Source organism: Arachis ipaensis, chromosome B6 (assembly GCF_059453495.1).
Source record: "Arachis ipaensis isolate K30076 ecotype BB chromosome B6, ASM5945349v1, whole genome shotgun sequence".
NCBI lineage: Eukaryota > Viridiplantae > Streptophyta > Magnoliopsida > Fabales > Fabaceae > Arachis > Arachis ipaensis.
The window spans coordinates 105,937,814-105,958,681 of NC_142441.1; the positions used below are offsets into that span (position 1 = coordinate 105,937,814).

At 34.7% G+C, this 20,868-nt stretch overlaps 1 pseudogene; it reads right to left on the bottom strand.

The window, feature by feature from the left end:
* Nucleotides 1–459: 459 nt before the first annotated feature.
* On the bottom strand, nt 460–20,841 carry LOC107647071 (aberrant root formation protein 4-like; annotated as a pseudogene).
* Between the last annotated feature and the right edge of the window lie 27 nt (nt 20,842–20,868).

Below are 20,868 nucleotides of genomic sequence, written 5' to 3' on the forward strand. Positions count from 1 at the left end.
TTTTAAACATACATATAAGTGTACAAAATATTATTTACACACCAAAATCAGCCATCAAATATGTGTATAAATATTTATAATTGAACTTTTTTTAATATATATTTTATATTTCAATGTGTATTCTATTCTAATAGCTGATTTTAGTATACACCTAATATGATTTTTAAGTGTAATATAGAATTTTGTTTATTTATTTTAAAATAAAAATCCTGGAATTGAGCCAAAAGAATACGACAAGCTACGTTATTTTTTAGCATACAAAAAATGAGATAGTTTAAGTACCCCCTCTTTTCTTTTTCCATCGATAATTTTACACTCTTCATTCTCTTCTACAATTATTATTGTTGTTGGTGTTATTGTTCTAGGGCTTTATCTACAAGCAGAATTAATATTGAAACCAAATATTCTCATTGATGGAATGTTTCACAAAAGAGGACAACTTTGGTGAAAAAGAAAAGCTTATGTGGTAGATTGCATAAGCTTATCTTCTACAAGCTCAATGCAACGGTACAAAATAAGTTCAAGTGGATTCAAGGTACACACAGTGTCAACTGCAAGCTAATCATAATCATTCTTGTTCTCTGTCATAATCCCACTCACCAAGGTGCACAAAGGAAGCAGCCATTCATTGTAGGCCTTAACTAAATTGCTCCTAGACAATACTCCAGTGTGGTTTGTCTTTCCTGATACAAATAAGGACCAAAACCTTCACTTTTAAGTTTGATTGAATCTGCCAACGATAAAGATATGCAAAAAGCAAAATTTTGTCCCACTAGACAAGATCGACTACGTGATCAGACAATGAAGTGATATCATAAATTGTTTACACTTTTTTATTGAAAAGTTAATCTTATTTCTTGTTATAGAAAAATCCATCATCCAAGCGGTTCATTGACTATAGTTTGCTACTTGATGGTAATCAGTGGCTAAGAGAATGGGGGTTGAATCTTAGCCTTTTTTTACTGAATATTAATTTCTGAATTTTTAAAGATACTTCAAGAGATATTTCTGCTTTTGTCTCATGTCAAGTTGAGAGACACTTTTGTTTTTGTCTCCTGGTTAACAGAAACAGAGAAAGGAGTAGAGGAGAAAAAATAACGCCAAATATATCCTGGTTCAGAAATAGAGAAAGGAGTAGAGGACAAAACCTCCATCATACTCGTCAAGCTTGATGAAGAATGTTGACTTTTTGGTCATATGCATAGAGCATCCACTATCCATATATCACATGTTGTCTTTTCTCTTGGATGCTAGGCAAACCTACAAAAATACTCAAGTGACCTTAGGTATCCAAATCTTTTTGGATCCTTTGATGTCAAACCATTTTCTTTGCCCCAGGACATTATAGTTACCAACAATCTTATAGATTTTATCTCCAGTCATTCTTTCACTTATGAAATATTGAATTGAAAAATGCCCATTTTGATTGCATAGCCTACAAAATCTTTTAGGTTGCTGCTTTTTTAAATTTGTTGGGCTTTGAAATATTATGTCATCCAAAGTGGAAGCCATATTAGAGAAAGGAGATTTCTCAACAAACATTTCAGATTTCTTGTAAAAACCCAAACCGGCTTTATCATAAAGAGGTTTTGAATAGCAAAAAGTTAGTTTAAATTTTTAGAACTTTGAGCAAAGTTAGCTAGGTCCTCTTTTAAACTTTTTACCTCTTTAAGCAACCTTTCATTTTCTTCAAAACAGTTTAGGTATGCAATCACAGAGTGCTATTTTCACAACCCTTGAGTTCAACTTTCAACCGCTTGTTTTCTTCAACAAGATCAACAACGGTTTTGGCCTCTCTTAATTTTTCTTTGAGAAAACTATTTTTGGCTTTTAGAATATCAATTTTAGATTCAAGATCATGGTTTTCATTCAAGAAACATCTGAGTTTTTCAGTGAGATGATCAATCATAAGATGAGGTCTTCAGAAGAGGGTTTAGCGAATATTACCTCATCGATTTGATCGGCCATGAGGCAGGTTTGGGACTTGGTTTCTGATTCGTCCTCTTCATCAGAACCGTTCTCCAAGTCTTCCCAAGAAGCCATGAGACCTTTCTTCTTTTCCCTTTTCGGCTTGTCCGCTTTCTTCAATTTTAGACAATCAAACTTGTAATGTCCAGCTTCTCTGCAGTTGTGGCAGATCACCTTGCTTAGATCCCTCTTTGGTTTCCTTGAACTACCTTCTTTGTTTCGTTCCTTTAGCTTCACCATTTTCCTAAATTTCTTAGCAAACAAAACAAAATCATCATCAGATAAATTATCACTGGATTCATCATCCAGAGATTTAGTGAGTGATTTGAGAGCAATTCCTTTCTTTTTTGTATCTTTTTTCAAATATGTGGATTCAAAAGCAAGTAAATTTCCTCTCAGATCAGCATAACTCATTTGATCAACACCACTACTTTCATCTATAACTAAAGCTTTTGCTTCCCACTCTTTAGTAAGGCTTCTCAGTATTTTTTTCATAAGCACAGATTCAAAATATGTGATTCCCATAGCATCCAAGCCAGTGATGATAACGTTGAATCTTTCAAATAGTTCATCAATGGTTTTTTCTTCTTTCATTGAGAACATTTCATACTCGTTGTTTGTCTGTTCTGGTTCTTTTGACTTGGGTTGTTCCTTCATGAGTGATTTGAAGCTTATCCCAGATTTTCTTTGCTGTTTTACAACTTGATACTCGTTGGTATTCCTCGAAGCTGATTGCACAGTTAAGCATGTTGATAGCTTTTGCATTGAGCTAAATCTTCTTCTTGTCATCTTCATTCTAATCTGCCTCAGCCTTAGGAACAGCAACACCATCGACTCCTGTTGTTATTGGAACTTATGGACCATTCAAGATTATCTTCTAGATTTCGTAGTCCACTGATTGAGCAAAAATCTTCATTCTTTCTTTCCAGTAATTGTAGTTCTTTCCATTGAAGAGTGGGGGCATGTTGTTGGATTGCCCTTCAGCCAGATTAAAAGCCACCAAATTTGAACCATTATTGTTCGCCATCAGGATCTTTCCTCTAATATGTAAAGCTTGATCTCTTTGAGACCAAGCTTTGATATCAATTGATGGTAATCAATGGCTAAGAGAAAGGGGGTTGAATCTTAACCCTTTTTTTTGCTGAATATTAATTTTTGAGTTTTCAAAGATACTTCAAGAGATATTTCTGCTTTTGTCTCATGCCGAGTTGAGGGTCACTTTTGTTTTGTCTCCTGATTAACAGAAACAGAGAAAAGAGTAGAGGAGAAGAAATAACACCAGATATGTCCTGGTTCAGCTACTAGGTGCAATGTAGCCTACATCTAGTCTCCATCACAACAATGATAGAATTTCACTATGTTTTCACAAGATTACCGACACCAATTTCTCCCTAGGAACTACCCATTCCTATCTGGGATAAATCTAGATTCTACCCCAATCTAAATTTGACTAGACCTCAATCTAGCTTTCAACAGCAAAGTGCTAACCCAACTTGAAAGGGAATCCCCATAGGATCATGAAACAAAACAAAAAGATGTACAAAGAAACTCTGAGACATCCATGGATTTTTCTCTAATTTTGATCACTGCCTTTTACCTCTCATTGGCTTTTTCTTACAAACCTCACCATGCTTGCCTTTTTTCTATGAGACTCAGATAGACAAAACTAAGAAAAAGAAAACAAAATGAACACCATTGAAGGAAAAGAACTCAAAAAGCTTAGGAAGCTATGAGAACTCTGTACTTTTCACTTACTCTCTTTGATCTCAACCCTTGGCCGCTCACCCTTAATATAGAAGGGTGAAGCTTCCAAGGTTGAAACCGGTTCAACCAACCTAACAACTTCTTCTCCAACCTTAGAGTAGCAACGGCTTGAACAGAGGAGAGAGAGAGGGAACCCGAACCTGCTTGCATGTACCTCTCTCATCTTTTTTCATCCATCTTCTTCAATCTTGACCATTGATCCTGGCTTTGGCCCCAAGAATTGATTCTGACCATTGATGAAGCTTGTAAGAACTGCAATTAATTAACCATTTAAGTAAATCATTAATATTGCTCAAAATAGGATCCAAAAATTTAGAATGAGAATTTGAGGATTTAAATATGATTTTTGAACTCAGTAGATTTTTCTGAGTCAGAAAATGTATTTTCTGTGAAAAACCGAGAAAAACCGCGAACCGACAGCCGAACCGGTCGAATCGGTTCAAGTCTATCCAGTACTGTGCGAGAAAAATTTAAAACAGTCGAAAATCTAAGAAAAATATTAGAAATGGAAAATCGGGCGTTAATATTAAAGGTTTGGCCCAAAGTTGGGCCAAACGGGCTAAAAACGCTAACGGGTTGGACCGGGCCCAAGTTGGGCCCAAGTCCAACATATATATAGGTTCATGAAGTGAACCCATCAGCCATAAACACTCTCACAAACACACCCACTCAGCGCCAATGAGTCTTAGCTCACATGGCATGTCTCCCCCTCCCCACCTCAAAGGTCTAGGGTTCAAACCCTAGAGAATGCAATTTAGGAAAAAATGTGATAAAATGTGTGAGGAGTGTGTGAGTGTGTTGTGTACCTAGGATTAAGAGTTGTCCAATTCACTGATAAAAAAAAAAAAACACACCCACTCAGCTGAAAAGAAAAGAAGGAAGAGGAAGAAGAAGTCCTATTCATCTTCAACTTCTCAAGCTCATAACTTGAGCTACGGAGCTCCGATCGCTGCATCGTTTGTGGCCACGCGATCCTTGCAAAGAGCTCTACAAAACCCACCCAAGAAATTGGTAAGAAAATCACGAAATCCTTCTAATTTTTTCTCTCCAAAATTTCGAAATTTTAGGGTTTTGGATTAAGTGAAATTTTGTGATTTTGAGTGTTTAGGTACACTCTAGCCCTTGATTGACATTGGATCTGGCTTCCAAAACTGTTGGACAAGGTAAGAGGTCTTGAACTCTTGTGAAATTTTAATTATGATGAACCCTAGGTTGATTAGTTATGATTTGTGTGTATATAGCTTGATTATTGTGAGTTTGGAAGCCTTTGAAATTGAGTTGATGCTTGTTGGAGTTTAATTGTGGCTTGAATTGTGGTTGAAAGCTTAACTTGTGCTCAATTGGGGTTTTGGAACATATTGAGAATCGACCAAGGTATGGTTTTGGTTTCCTCTATGTAATATATAATATTTCTGGACACTTAGGCTAGTGACCCATAGGATAGGTTTGAATTTAATTTGTTGTTGAGTTGTTGAATGATGATTTATGATGAATAATGATGAATTGATGATTTTTGAATATGTTGATGGATTATGATGTGAAATTGATAAAGATGGTGTGAAAGATATAGATTGAAATGAAATGAGATTGATTAAGATGCTTGGTGTGGATAGATTTATGATTGATGAATGTGTTGGTGGAGGATTGTTTATAATGTTATATATTTGATAATTGAGGTTGAGAATAATAGAGTGTGAAGGAAAATTTGGTAAGAATGGTGTAATATGATACAAAGGGTAGATTTTGATGTAAATTGGAGTTTGGAATGGTTTTGGTTTGATTTTGGTTGAGGATTGTGGAAAATTGAGACTTTGTGAACTTTTGGTAAAACTGAAATTTTGGTGAATTTTCATGAATCATATCTTGAACTACCACGCTTGAAATTCAATGTATTTTATATCAAATGAAAGGAAATTGAGCAAGCTTTAAAATGGTTTAAATTTTGTGGAAATCCAAATTCGGTAGAAAAAGATATAATTGTGGAAAGTTTGGTGTCAAAATCTGAAATTTTGCAATGTTGTAGAATTTTGTGATTTCTGGTTAGTGTGCGCACGCACAGCATTGTGCGCATGCACACCCCTGTGATTTTTGAACATGTGCGCATGCACAGCTTTGTGCGTACACACACATAGGGGAAGGCCTTCTGTTAAGAGCGCTAGCACAACTTGTGTGCGCACATAACCAATGAAGTTTTACAACTTGTGCGCACGCACACGTTGGAAGGTGCAGTCTGTTAAGGGCGTTCGCACGCCTTGGGCGAGCGAACAGAGTTTGGAAAATTTTACACTTGTGCGTACGCACACCTCTATGCATACGTACACATTTTGAAAATCTCTCTGGTCGTGCGCACGTACACCCCTGTGCATACGCACATGCCCTGTTTTTTAACTTAAACTTTGTTTTTGACTATTTCACCTTCCCAACGAGCTTGTAAACTTCTGTGACACCAATTTAAGACTCTTTGGCTTGTTTTTGGGTATAAGAACATGGGAAAGGTCCTGTGAGATTTAATTTGGTATTGTTGTGAAAAGTTAGAGAACGGAGGCTTAGGTTTCTGGTGTACAGAGGATGGGATTGGTGGAGTGAGAATGAAGAATGGTATATGAATTGAGAAATTGACGAACTAATGAGTTCGGAATGGAAATGTTGAATTGTCAGTGGTTGAGATGAGTCGAGGACTCAGAATGAAATGATGGATCCATACTATACTGAAAAATATTTTCTGAAAACCACTGAGCTATTATTTTATACTGAGATTGTTGAAATGCTATGCGCCCGGCAGGGACGGCAGTTGGATCCCGCCTGTCGAGGTAGCGGCGGCGGCGGCATAAGGGCGGTGGTTCGTCCCGCTTACGTTGAGATGTGAGGTCCGTGGCAAGAGTATCCCACTCGCATCCCTTCGGATCAATAGAGTGTGTAGGCACAAAATCCTGGACGGTGTTCTGAGCACCATATCTCGGGGGTTCCCAATGATGATTCCGAAGGGCGACATCTACATGGAGATGTGTCAGGTTGGCAGTTGAACCGACAATGTGATATCACAGCCAGTAGGACAGGCATTCATCATGTGCATCCTCTATCTGTTTGTGTGCTTTGCCGACTTGTAATTGCTTGCCTATTTGTATAACATGTCTAATTGCCTACTTGAATTATTTGATATATATGCCTATACTTATGTTTTACTTGCATTGAACTTAATTGTGCTTTCTACTGGGATTGAGGAGGCTCGAAAGGCGGTGGCGATGGGATCGCATGGAGGATAGGTTGGTGAAGGCTGTGGGACAGCGGAGAGTTGTTAGTTAGAAAATCCACTAAGTTAGATTACCTTTTTATTTATGTTAAGGTTTTAAGTTATGCTTTACAGTTTTAGTTATGCTTTAAGATGAATCTTGTGATGGATATGAAGTTCTAGGATTGCCTCTGGCATCCCAGGGTCTTATATCTTACATCACTAGGCACTGTTACCATACTGAGAATCTCCGGTTCTTATACCATTTTCTGTTGTTGTTTTTCAGATGCAGGTCACAACCTACCTCGGTGAGTTGTTTTGATGGTGACAGAGCGGAGGATCCTGGATATATTTTGGAGTCTTTTTGTTTATTTTATTTATATCTCTCATCTTTTGTATTTAGTGTTGCCTAGAGGCTTATTTTGAGAGAAAAACTTGTATAAGCTGTTTTTAAACTTTCAGATTCTATATGGTCTGTATATAGCTAGCCGGCTTAAACTCTGCGAGCCGTGGCTAGATTCTTATACTATTATACTCTGATATTTTGTTATATTATATCTATATCTTGTGCTTTAAGTTTGTAGCTTCGTGAGTACGTTTTGCGTTTTTCAAATCCTGTTTTTGAGCTATATCCTTCATCGGGCTTCTAGATTATATTAATTCTTCTATATATTATATGTATGAGCTTATAACTGTCGTAACCTTTGATTAACCCTTGTTTTACGATGCGAGGTAAGGCTTAGGGTAATTAGGGTGTTACAAAGCTCTGACCCAATGTGGCTTCACGTTCTCCATGGTTTCCTCTTCCATGCATGAGACCTTGGAGCTTTTCTTCTTGATCCTCGGTGATGTACAAATGAGGAAACAAACTTTTGTTGAGTATTGACTCAAAGATCCTAGCTCACTAGACCGAACCCTTTTTCTTGCTTTGATATGGCAAAAGAACTTTTTGCCTTTCTTTAAAATTTAGCTTCTGTGCCTTCTATTTTTCTTCTTCTTTCTGCTTCTTTGAAAGATTGATGTGACCAAAGCATGAGAGAGAAGAGAGAGAAAAGAAAAGCTTTCGGTGGAAGCTATAAGAGAAATTAAACTTAATTGAATTCCTAGTTCCAATTACCAAGACATGAAGACTTTTGCAAATTGAAACCCTTTGTTTTTTGTGATCACCAAATGGGTTATGAAGGCTTTGGGCCAATTTGGGATTATTTCCCTTTTAATTGTTTAACCACTTGAAGTAAGTAATTATTGTTGGGCTAAACTTGTTTGGCAACCAAAACAGGCTTGTATTGACTGGCCCAATAGGAAATTAATTTTCCTTCCTGCACACTAATAGCAACATCAAACAACTAATTGAAAATGATTTAAACCTTTAATATATTTTCTAATTTATATTTTAATAATGTTTGATCATAATTTCAATTTTCAAACTCAACACTACTCATTTGGTGGCAAACGAGATGGAAAATTGGGACCGCCAAAGAGCAAGAGCCAGCCTAACCCGCACCGCTTAAACCGCGGACTTTGGCGGGGCCGGGCGGGCTTCCCTGCCGGGATTTTTTTTTTGGCAAGGGGGTATTTTTGCAATTTTTTGCCAAAATCCAACTTCCCCAACCCAACTTACATAAGTATGAAGATGAAAATTGAGTGTTTTGGATTATGTTTATGTTGCTTTGGAGACAATATTTATAATTATGTTTTGGATGAAAATTTGGTTTATAATTATGTTTATTAGATGTTTATAATTACAAAGACTTTAATATTTGTGAATATAAAAAATATAATTTTTTATGCCTTTAGAAATTATAAATTTATTAATATGATTGTGAAATTATATATATTATTTAGTAGTTAATAGTAAAAAAAAAAGAGGAGCTTTGGCGGGCTTAGCCCGCCAGCCTGCCAGCCCGCAGTTAGGCAGGGCGGGGCAGAATTCTAAGACCGCCTCACTAGGTGGGACGGGATAGGCTTCTTGTGGGGCGGGGTGAGCTTTCCTGCTTGACACCCCTACTAGTCTCTGAGCATTAGATGATAAATCATAGATGCTATAGAGAAATTCTTACAAACTGCTAGTTTAACATCTCATTGTTAGGCACGCTAACAATATAAGCAGTTTGTCTTACTTTGTTTAAGATATATTCATCTATCTATGGATCCCACCAAGTTTTAAGTATGCGAAAATAATGCATTGTAAACTTGTGCTATAATCTACACATTTTGATGTTACATACCTATAGATTCTGTCATCAATACAAATCTGTATAGGTTGAGAGCTGACAAAACCTGTAGAGCATGATACATAATGCCGTAATAATGCAATTAAGGAATATGGATTTCATTCAAGATGCCAGAATAAAACACAGAAAAGTAATGAAACATAAAGGAATAATACCGCATCACTCGCGTCAGGGAGGGAAGGAGGTCCACCTCGTGGGGGCCTTAGAACCGACTCCACCAACTCAAGAATACTTGGAGTCCAAAATGGCATATCGAGATGAGTTTCATTATTAGAGTCTGGGGATTCTTTTACAGATGTAATATTGCAAACTTCCATGTGCATTTCCCTCTTGAAAATATCGATGAAAATGGCAATCTACAAAAAGATGCAGAACCACCATTAGAGGATTTAACTTTTGACAGTTACTCCCGAAGTTCCCTTTTAACTATAACCATAACTTTTCTGAGCATCATTTGATCAACGTATCCAATGTATCTGCATACATTGTGATAGATAACCAAAAACAAAGGGATCATTTAAGCAAAGAACCTTAGTCAAACTCTGTTTAAAGAGATTACCATGGAGGATGAGCCTGTATTTGTAATCAACGCTTTCAAAATGTCAAACCTTTGAGTATTAGGAATATCAGCGAGTACCTAGTTTGAGCAACATTAGCATAGTACCACTAAACATCTCCTAAAGAAAAAGAAAAAATAAAGAGGTTAAAATATCATGCATTTCAATCCGAGCACATGCACAATTCATAATGCATATGGCACAAAGTATCGATAACTGGAAAGGTATTGTCTTGTATTGGAAACTCACTACTTTCAGCAAAGCAAAGGATTTTTTTCTTACTTCTGGCTCTGGGGCATACATGATAACCATTTTAATAGCCTGTTCAAGTGTGAACATGTGAGTAGAACATATCAGTGTTTCTTTCCCTATTGAGAAAGTAAAACATAAAGCAATGATTAAAAAAGAGAAAAAGAAGGAAAAAACAAAAAAGAACTGCATTAAACAACCTCCAAAGCTATGAAAATGTTAGGCATATAAGATGACCATTCAGAATGTTCACCAAAATATTCTCCGGAAACGCATCCATTTGTGATGCAAAGCAAGAAGTTGATAGTATGTTTTGATGTGAAGATTTATACTGGTTTGGAATTTAACAAAAAAATTTTGTTGTGAGTATAGCCCAAACCGACAATCGATTCTCACATCAAAGTTTAATTTTGGTTGTCACAAATTCAACCCAATAAAAATAACTGAGAGTATTGCTCCCGGGTCGTTCTCTCTAGAAATTGCAATCGAATGCCCAATTATTAGTTATGAGGTTCACAAAGGTCGGTTGATGATAAAAAGTAAGAAATTAAATGGCAAGAAAATAAATCAAGTAACTAAAGATAACAAATAATAAAGAGACATTCATAGCAAGGATTGAAGATCAAGGTTTTCTATCCTAGTCATTAATCGTAGTACAATATTTATCAAGAGATAATCCTATTTCGTTATCTCCAACATCGGGAGAAAATCAAATAAGACTAACTAATCTCAATTCATAAATTCTAATCAACTTACTAATTGAATTAGTAAAAGATTAGAGTCAATGGAAACAATATTAACTAACAACTCTAGATCACCAACATGAGATGGGTATTAATGACTCAAGAGTACCTAATTTCTCTTTCTAAGCCAAGAATACTAAAAAACTACTCTAAACCTAAATCAAGCATTTTATCAAATACTTGGTATGCATAATGTAAACCCAAATTTTTAAAAATTAAAGAATGAGCTATTTATGAGTTATTATATTATATTGAGATGTAGTTCTTAAGAAAATTACGTTTAACAAAAAAAAATTAAATAAAATTTTATGATTATTGAAGTTTAATTTAATTATTACTTATTTTATTAAATTTAAATTATTTATAAAAAAATATTTTGATTAGACAAATATTAAATTGATTATTATTATTATTATTATTATTATTATTATTATTATTATTATTATTATTATTAAAAAAGTTAAAAAAAAAAGGAAATTCGGCCGAAACCATTTGGCAGCAAAAGAAAGACAATGAAACAAAACGTGGCTTGAATCAAATATAAATATATATACATATATGTGAAACTATGGCATCAATTCACATTAATTATGATATTAATCATCATCTTCATCACCGAATTGGAAGCAAGAGAAAGAGAGAGAACGTGAAAGCTTCCATGGCACCCAAAAGCTTTTGAGTTCAATTTTTTTGAGATCCGTAATTTCAATAAAAAATCTAATCCAATAAAAGTGTTCGTATTCTCCTTCAACTAAAAAATCTAATCCAATAAAAGTATCCGTATTCTCCTTCTCTACACGTTGGCATTATTTTTGTCCGATAGAAGTTGACGGTGATGTAGCTCCTCTTTCTCTTGAGTTCGACCAATTGGAGTTCTAGGAGGTACAGACGATTTTTGACGTTTTCTTTTTCAGCAGCTCGGTCAGAAAGCTTCTCCGGAGTTTCCATTGTTTTGATTTCATACGGAGGTAGGGTTTGGTAACTTTATAATAATTAAATGTGAATTTGATAGAATGTTGATTTGGATGATTATTGTTTGAGTTTGAATGAGTTTATGTTGAATTATTACTGAATTATTGTCGTTTGCTTGAGATTATGGGTCGGCTATGTATGAACGGCCAATTGGGATGTTTTGGGTGATTTTTGGGCTGGAATATCGTTGAAAATAAAGTATTAATTGATGAGGTGTGATGACTGAGATTTGCTTCCAAAGATACATCGGCCAATCTAGGGGATTGTCGCACCTGTAAGATCGAGGTTGCTTACAAAGGTTATTGATACATACGTTGGTCAGAGAGAGTTTCACCTGTAAGATTGAGGTTGCTTACAGAGGTTATGTTTGCATACATCGGCTCAAGAGAGTCACACATGTAAGATAGAAGTTACTTACAGAGGTTATGACACTGGAAACCAAACTCAGACAAAGGTTGCTGAGTTACGTCGGGAGCGGGTCGAAGCCGACAGATGAGCTCATTACCTACGATAAAAGTAGGCATGCATCATCCTTGTTTGCATATTTTGCATTTGGTTCGGTGTTGTGAACTATTTGTGATTGCTTGAGTTTGTTTGTAATTTTCATTGCTTGTTAATTTGAACTTCTATGATTGGTGATTGTTCTGGGTCCTTGTGTTGGGCTGTGAATTAAATTGAACTGTGATAATCCCGACTTAACTAACTACCCCGACCCTACTAAGAACTCCCAAGTTCTTACCCCCTATTTCCACCGCTTTCAGCTACAGGTGCGAATGTTTAGTGCAGAGCTACAGGAGCATAGCAGATTATATTCACAAGTTGAGTTGTTAGATTTTATTTTTCCCTCGTCGTCTATTATTTTGGTTTTCAGAGGGGTAGGATTCATAATTGAGGTTCTTTGACATAAGTCTATGCATATAAAGCTATGTGAGTATATACTTTTATGGTTAAGTAATTTAAAATAAAGTCTCCTTCCGAGTTCTTAATTAAAGTATCGGTTCGTAATCGCGAAGGCTTAATATTAAATAAAGATAGTATATAATAAAAAAGGTTTAGAGGTAAGTAACGCCTGAGCTTTTAGTACGATCATGAGGTGCTAAAAGTTACGGTGTTACACATAAAAATAAAAGCATAGTGAATTGCAAGAAATATAAAACCTAAACTACCAAATGCAAGATGACAATAACAACAACTCAAACAAACATCAATAACATGAAAACATAAACATTGCATTAAATGGAAATCAAAATTAACAAGAGTTCATAAAACTAAAAAGTAGCTCAAAAGAGAAATTAACAAGAGAAACTAAGAGAATTAAACTACTAGAGCATGGAAATATAAATGAAACTATACGAGAACAAGAATTAAAGAGTGAAATTAAAGAGAAAATTAACCTAAGAACCCTAATTCTAGAGAAAAGAGGGAGCTTCTCTCTCTAGAAAACTACCTTAAAACATGTTTCTATCTATCCCTAATTGCTCCCCCTTTCATCCTTCTTCAATTTGGCATGAAATAGTTTCAGAAATAAGTTGGATTGGGCTTGGAAAGCCCTAAAATCGCTGATAACGTGTTCTCATTAATGAGGCACATTTTTTTCCCAGTATACGCACGCATAGGTGAGTGTATGCGTACGCAGACACATATGGACTTCAGGTTGCGTACGCATGCTGGGTGTATGCGTACGCATAGGTGTATGAACTTTAAGCTTCCATTTTTCTTCATGATTCCTCACTCTAGCATGCTTCCTCTTCACTTTCCATACCATTTTTGACCTATATGAACTGAAATACTTGAGCATACACATCAAGACACCAATAGAATGAAATAGTGAGATAAAATTAACCTATTTAAGCTTTAAACAGCATACTTTTATCATTTAAGCTCAATTTAAGGAATCACTAAAACATGATAATTTTAAAGAATAAGTGTGTGAATAATTGATAAAACCACCCTAAATTAGCATAAGATAAACCACAAAATTGGGGTTTATCAAACCTCCCCACACTTAAACCAAGCATGTCTTTATGCTAAATCAAGAAAGACAATAAAAATGGTATCAATATTTATTTAATACAAACTATCTACATGCAATCTATCTAAATGCATACAACTACTTTGTCAAAATAAATCAATTTCCAAGAGTATATATATAAACACAAAGGCTAAAGCAATAGCAATCAAATCAAATCCACAATTGAATTGAGTTATTGAAAAGAATTATAAACTTGCAAGATAAGAAATAATAACTGGTGGAAACATAGAATTGAGCAATTAAACCCCTCACCGGATGTGTATATGCTCTAATCGCTCAAGTGTATAGGGGTGATTCACTCAATTCTCCTCTAATCATGCTTTCTAAGATTTATTTTTCATCTAAAAATAAACAATTATTCAATGTATGCATACAAATACCATGAGGACTTTTCAAAGGTTGTAATAGGGTTAGGGTGAAAGTAAGGATGCATATGGTCAAGTGAACTTGAAATTTGAATCTTTGATTAACCTAAGCTCTCACCAAATACATATAACAACCTATACAATTCAAATGCAAATATAACTACCCATTCTTCACTTTTCACACACTCATGTATTCTTTTCAATTCACATCCCATATGCATTATTATTATTACTTTACTTTGGTGCATTTTGTCCCCTTTTATTTTTTTTCTTTTTCTTTCCTTTTTATTCTTTTTTTTTTAAAATAAAATATATACAAGAGTATCAATGCATATGGTTTAAGCATTCAATGCATGAGTATGTACGCAATTCCTAAGAGCTTCATTGAAAGCCCAAAATATACTTTTATCTCAACTAATGTTCCCAAACTTCCCTTCACTTAGATGATACGCACTCTCACTAACCTAATCTAACTAAAGATCCAAATAAGGTACATTTATTGTTTTTCAATTAGGAATAGTGATGTGCTAAAATTAACAACAAAGGGATTAAAATATACTCAAAATTGGCTAACAAAGGTGGATAAAAGGGTAAGGCCATTTGGACAAGAGAGCTTAAATGAAATAAAGGCCTCAATCATATAAATGCATTCATACACAAAATAATGGACATAAAGAATCAAACAAATCAAAGATTACAATCATGGAAAGAAAATAATACACACAAGAATGAAACTAGTGGTTAATATGATGTAACCACACAATTAGGCTCAAAACTCACATGCTTATATGTTCTTAGCTCAAAAACATGTTCTATAATATATAGTTCAGGCAAGTTTCAATGAAAAATATATCAACTCAATTCAATTTTTGGAATGCCCTATAAAGAAATGGTCTTGGAATTTTCATCATTTTAACCAAGTGGCCTACAATATATATATAATTTTTTTTCAAGGGATGGTTGGATGAAAATCAAAATTCTAAGTTCTTTTCCCTATTCTTTGCTAATTTCAATCATCCCATGCATATAGGAAGAATTACTTAGATCATGTTATCCAATATTCATCCACACACAAAAAAAATAAAAAGATATATATACAAACTAAGAAAAATGTAACTACTAGAAGAGAATTCAAGATAATCAAAATGAAGGTGCAAGTGTTTGGAATAGAATATTTCACCCAAAATAAGCCGCTCGGTCGGACGACCAACCTCCCCACACTTAAAAGTTTACACCGTCTTCGGTGCATTCATAGATGATCAATGGGGGTACGGCGACTTTTTGGATTGCCACAATCAGTTGGTGGATCAACCGGCTGCTGCGTGTTCTTTCTCCCGTTTTCCTTTTTGCTCATGATGAATCACCCATGAAAAATAGAAGATAACATAGTAAGATGAGTGGATGCAAAAGCAAGGAATCATAGATTGTTGGAATAAGGTGATAATCACTAAAATTAAGTGAGTGAATAAGTTTGTGACATGAAGGAAACAGATGTGTGAATTCTAAGTTGCGCGATTTTAGAAAACATACATTAGCATAGAAAGCTATGTCACAATTCCAAAAAATCAAGGAAGAATCAAGGAGCATAAAAGTATTCAAGCAAGAATCAAGCAATTGTGAAAGCGTGATAGAGGAAAGTTTGTTTGCATCACCTAATTAACATGAAATGGGAAATATGGTTGCTATGCAATTTAGGAAAAGAGAGATATAAGATGAGATGAATCACATAGCAAGCATGACCCACAAAGCTTAAAAAGCTAAAAAAAATGTCATTAGGTAAGCTCACGATCCAATTTCACAATTTGTCAATTTCAGTGCATCAACTACACTCAATTGCCTAATAAGAGATAGTGAATTCAAATTACATGGTGGCCAAAACATGCGATTCAAAAACTTTAGAATGCTTTGAAGGCAATTTACAAGTATTTGGTATGCACAAAATTAAGCATGAAAAGTTCAATACCAAGCAACAAATTATAACCTCAATGAAGAAATCCAACAATGAATATTCCTAACAATGATGCTAAAATAGCAATATGTCAGTAATCAGTAGCAATAACTCAGCACAATCAACAAATTAAATCCATAATCCAACACTTCTCACCAAAATATAACCTAAACTAATAACCTAATCTACTAAAATAGAAAATCAAACTAACTAACTAACAAATGGGAGTGATGGTGGATGGTGGATGATGATGATGGATGGTGGTTGAATGAGGAAAAGAAGAAAAAAGAAGAGAGAAGAAGATAAAAAGAGAAAAGAGAAGGGTATGCGTATGCATGCTGGATGTATGTGTACGCATCATGAGGAAGGGGTGAGGGTGGTATACGTACGCAAGCAGTGTGTACGCGAAGGGTAGCTTCTGCCTGGCTCCAATGCGTACGCATACAAGGAACGCATACGCATACAAGGAATGGGTACGCATCTTGGGCCAATTTCAGTGTTATGCGTACGCATGCTGGTTGTGAGATAAAATTAACTTATTTAAGCTTTAAAAAGCATACTTTTATCATTCAAGCTCCATTGCCAAGGAATCACAAAAACATGACAATTTCAAGGAATAAGTGTGTGAATAGTTGATAAAACCACCCTAAATTAGCATAAGATAAACTACAAAATTGACGTTTATCATGTTTCTTTAGCACCCATGGTGAATTTACAAAAGAAAGTACATGTTTTAATGTTCCTATTGCTTGCCATCGTTTGGTCTGGTTATTGTGAAGGTCATCCTTGATAGCAACCGAACTCTCTTTAGTGGCATGAGCAACCTCCTCAGAGACAAGCCCCCATACCACTGCAAGAATAAGAATTTGATGGGTTAGCAAAAGGAAATTGATAAAGAAACTAGGGTTCAATTACAACAATAGTTTCTAAGACAAACCTGAAAGAGAAGCACCATGTTTGACATGAGACAAACAACTCATATGGGCATCTTTATCTTCCAGATAATTGATGACAGAAAAAAGTCAGGAAGTGGTGTTAAATTTACGTTAACATTGAATGAATTTAGAATTGAGAAAAGTTAACCCAAGAGTTATTACCTCCAAAAACAAAGCCAACCACAGTCTCAACATCGAAAGCAGTTAAAAGACTCATATATGTTAAACCACAATATGAAGATATTTGTGACAGTTCCAACACCATCAAATGACAGGTGGAATCTTTATAGCTTATGCTGGCTGAAAGAAGTGCCTAAACATGATGCACATAAGTAATAATATATCAAATCACATTATAGATGCTAAAACTATGTCAAAGCAACAAATCTACCAAAACATGTGGTTGGGAAAATAGATGCAAATAATTGCAGTATAGAGACAAGTACCAAGCATTGGAGGACATATAGTCCAAGATGGGCTCAGAACTTCTCATTTGAAACACCGCCCTGTCGCAAAAATAAAATAAAATAAAAAATATAAAAATAAAAAACTGGCAAATATTGGAATCAGTGGCTAGAATTTTCCTATCAAATAAGACAAACAAATCTTTCAAATTAACAGACCAACTTATTTTTCAAATTAACAGACCAACTTATTGCAAACTTCATATATAGAATTTAGAATCCCAACAGCTCTATGAAATACACTTTCAAGTTCTGTATCATCTGAGTCATATGAATCCAAAGCCACAGCCTTCAAAACATTCAGAATGATCGGAACAACCAGTTGTACTTGCTCAAAATGACACTTCTTGTTGGAGGTAAAGACTGAAATGAAGAAATAAGCAGAAGCAAATGCTTGCAAGTAATATGGCTCCAAATCATTGCCAGTGTGTGACATAAATACTCATCCCAAAACTAACATTCAGTCTTTGAGGTTTATAAACAAATACACTTTATCAAGTCAATACAAAACTAATATTAAGTGGTCAGAAATGTTCTCGCTAGTTTTTATGATAAAATAAACAAGGTCATATATAATACATCTGGATATGAAAGTGTGGTAAAATATCAAGTTGAAGCTAAAGGCCTAGACAAAGATTTTAGATTTGATATGGAAGTTAAGTTTAAGTTATAACTTGTTTACTGCTCACTGTATTGGAAGAGTATATTTAGATTTCAATGATCTCTCATCTCAAATATAAAAAAGGGATCTTATTATCGTCCAAAAGAAGTATAATCCTTTGTCATCGAAATCATGCCACTATACCCTAAGAAACACTTTTACTCAGGATTATTAGTTAGCAGTCTTGCTCAAACTCAAAATTTCAAAACCCTATGTTCAACCCAAAAACCAAAAAAAAAAAAAAAAACTCGTAAAGACAATTCCAAATGCTGAAGCCAAAAGCACATTATGTTGCAAGAAATTCATATCTGGTATCATTCTTCTATTAGATAGGTAACTGAAATCTGATTGGCAGCATTTATGCATTCTTTTTTTTTTAAAAATCATTTTGAAGTTGATCCCATCATTTTCTTAGAAAGCTCAATTGGTCGTACTTAACTCCAACTTTAAAGCCACGATTGAAAAGCAGAAAGAAACAAGTATTTTCTTTACACCAAGCCCTGAACAACTTAGATTCAAGATAAACACCAAAGAAGGAAAAAAATCCTTCAAAACACTACATCGGAAGTGAATTAGCCAGGTAACTACTGCCAACAAATTACCTTTTGAGAGCCCTGACAAAGGAGGAACAATGTAACTGGCAGCCTTGGTCATATTACTTGAGTAACCTAGTGTCTGTTCTAATTAGATTAACAGAAACATAGGATCAAGATATTAAAAAAAATAAAATAAATTAAACATCAAGCTTGCACTGACTATAGTTCTTTGCATGTCAACTATGATATGATCATGAGAAAAATAGACACTTTCTTTTTAATGTAAATACCATACCCATGGGATATAAAGTGATCTTCAAAAGCCAAGAAACCCCACAAAATATAATGGCAAATAAAAAGTTAAGAACTAGCAGGATGCGAAATAGAGACGAATAAAAGTTGACAGGGGTAAAAGATGGGGTCTAATAAATAAATAAATTTAGAGACTTCTTTGCCCGCCTTTCTAGTACCCTATGTATTATTGACCATCGGATTCTATAACGAGATTGGTTTGCCAATCATCTATTGTTAACTAGGAAGGAGGCAGCATGACAAGAACTGACACATAATCCACAAGTAAATACATATAAAGCATGATTTCACTCAAGTAACCTCCTTCTACTCTGGCTATGAGGTAAGAAGATATTTAAAATATAAAAAAGAAGAATCTATTAAATAAAGAAACAAGAGGGTCATTTTTGTCTTCTGAAGAGATACATGTTTCATGTTGCTTCTCCATTCAGAAATACATCAAATTGGTCCATCAATGTTATCTTAAGGCCATTAGTTGGTTCTTGAAGTGACGTGGAAGTCTTTGTAGCACAAATTTGACGGTATCCAATTAACATTAGAGGATCAAGTTGATGTTTCTGATAAATGCAAAAACAATATGATGTTGTTTGTATCTTTGAAAGAATAATGTAGATATTTACTCTTAAGAAAACATATAAACTCACATTACAAAGAATTGAAAGCATATCCCTTAGACCACATTTCTTTAGAAATTGATAAGAAAACTTGGAGACGGCCTTTGGTAATTCAAAGGAATGGGCATCAACAGCTTCCTGTCACAACACCAAATGAAGAAATCATCCAGAAAGTCACTCAAAAAAAAAAATTACTACAAAATTAGCGCACATCTAAACTACAAGCTTAAAATAATACATGATCCAAACATTAAAATGTTTAAGGCTTTAGGCTTTAGGCAAATTATACTATCCCTAATCTCCCTTTTCTAGACCCATAAGAGGTTCTTGTTTAGCTAACAACAAGATGGTATCAATAGACATATTTCTCTATTCATGTTATTTTATTAACTTAGAATTTAGAAATCGTAACTGCAAAACATGAATGGAAGGCCGAAGTTTAACCTCACCTGGGCAAGAGAAGGAGAACATATATATTGATGGATCTCAGTGAGAGCATCAAATGCATCATTCTGCGCAGGCTCATTATTTGGGTATGAAAGAGCGGCATCCGATAAAGAATCAAGGAAGTTGACAAGCTCTGAGATTGTGCTGTCAGACTCATGGATATCGCCAGCCTCAACCAGCTACAAAGTGTAAAAAGCAAAGCATATCAAACATGCTTTTCATTTATTGCTCCACAAACCATAACAACTATAACAATAACAAATTCTTCTTCCACTATGTGAGTTCAGCTAATGTATCTCATAATCCTATACTGTAGTAGTAAACTAGGTCTATACTAAAATCATAAAAATCTAATAAACTAACAATACATTATAAAGCTTTTCTTTTTCTTAGATTCATAAATTTAATTGCTTACTTCATCTATGATCTAGCTTGATTAAATAAAAATGAACAAAAACAAAGTGTTAAGCTTGATCAAAGTTGTTAGTTTCATTCGAGTTTAGAAATGATGCAAGCATTCAATTGAAACCAAATCAAATTAACTAAATAACAAAGAAAAGGGAAAAAGATGAAATGAAAAAAGGTCTGGAGGTTTAGAAGGGATTGATCTTACTTTAAAGCATGATTGTAGAATCCTTTGAATTGTATTTTGAGTTTCAGAGGCTTGAAACGACACAGTTTCACTCTCTCCAGACATGAATGACATCAGAGTATTATGAACAGAAATCAGAACCACCGCAAGTCTCCCTCCACAGCTTCAACCTTTACTACCCGACCATGCATCACCACCATTTCCATCAAGGGTTACCAAATCCCCTTTTTTTATTTTTTTTTCTGA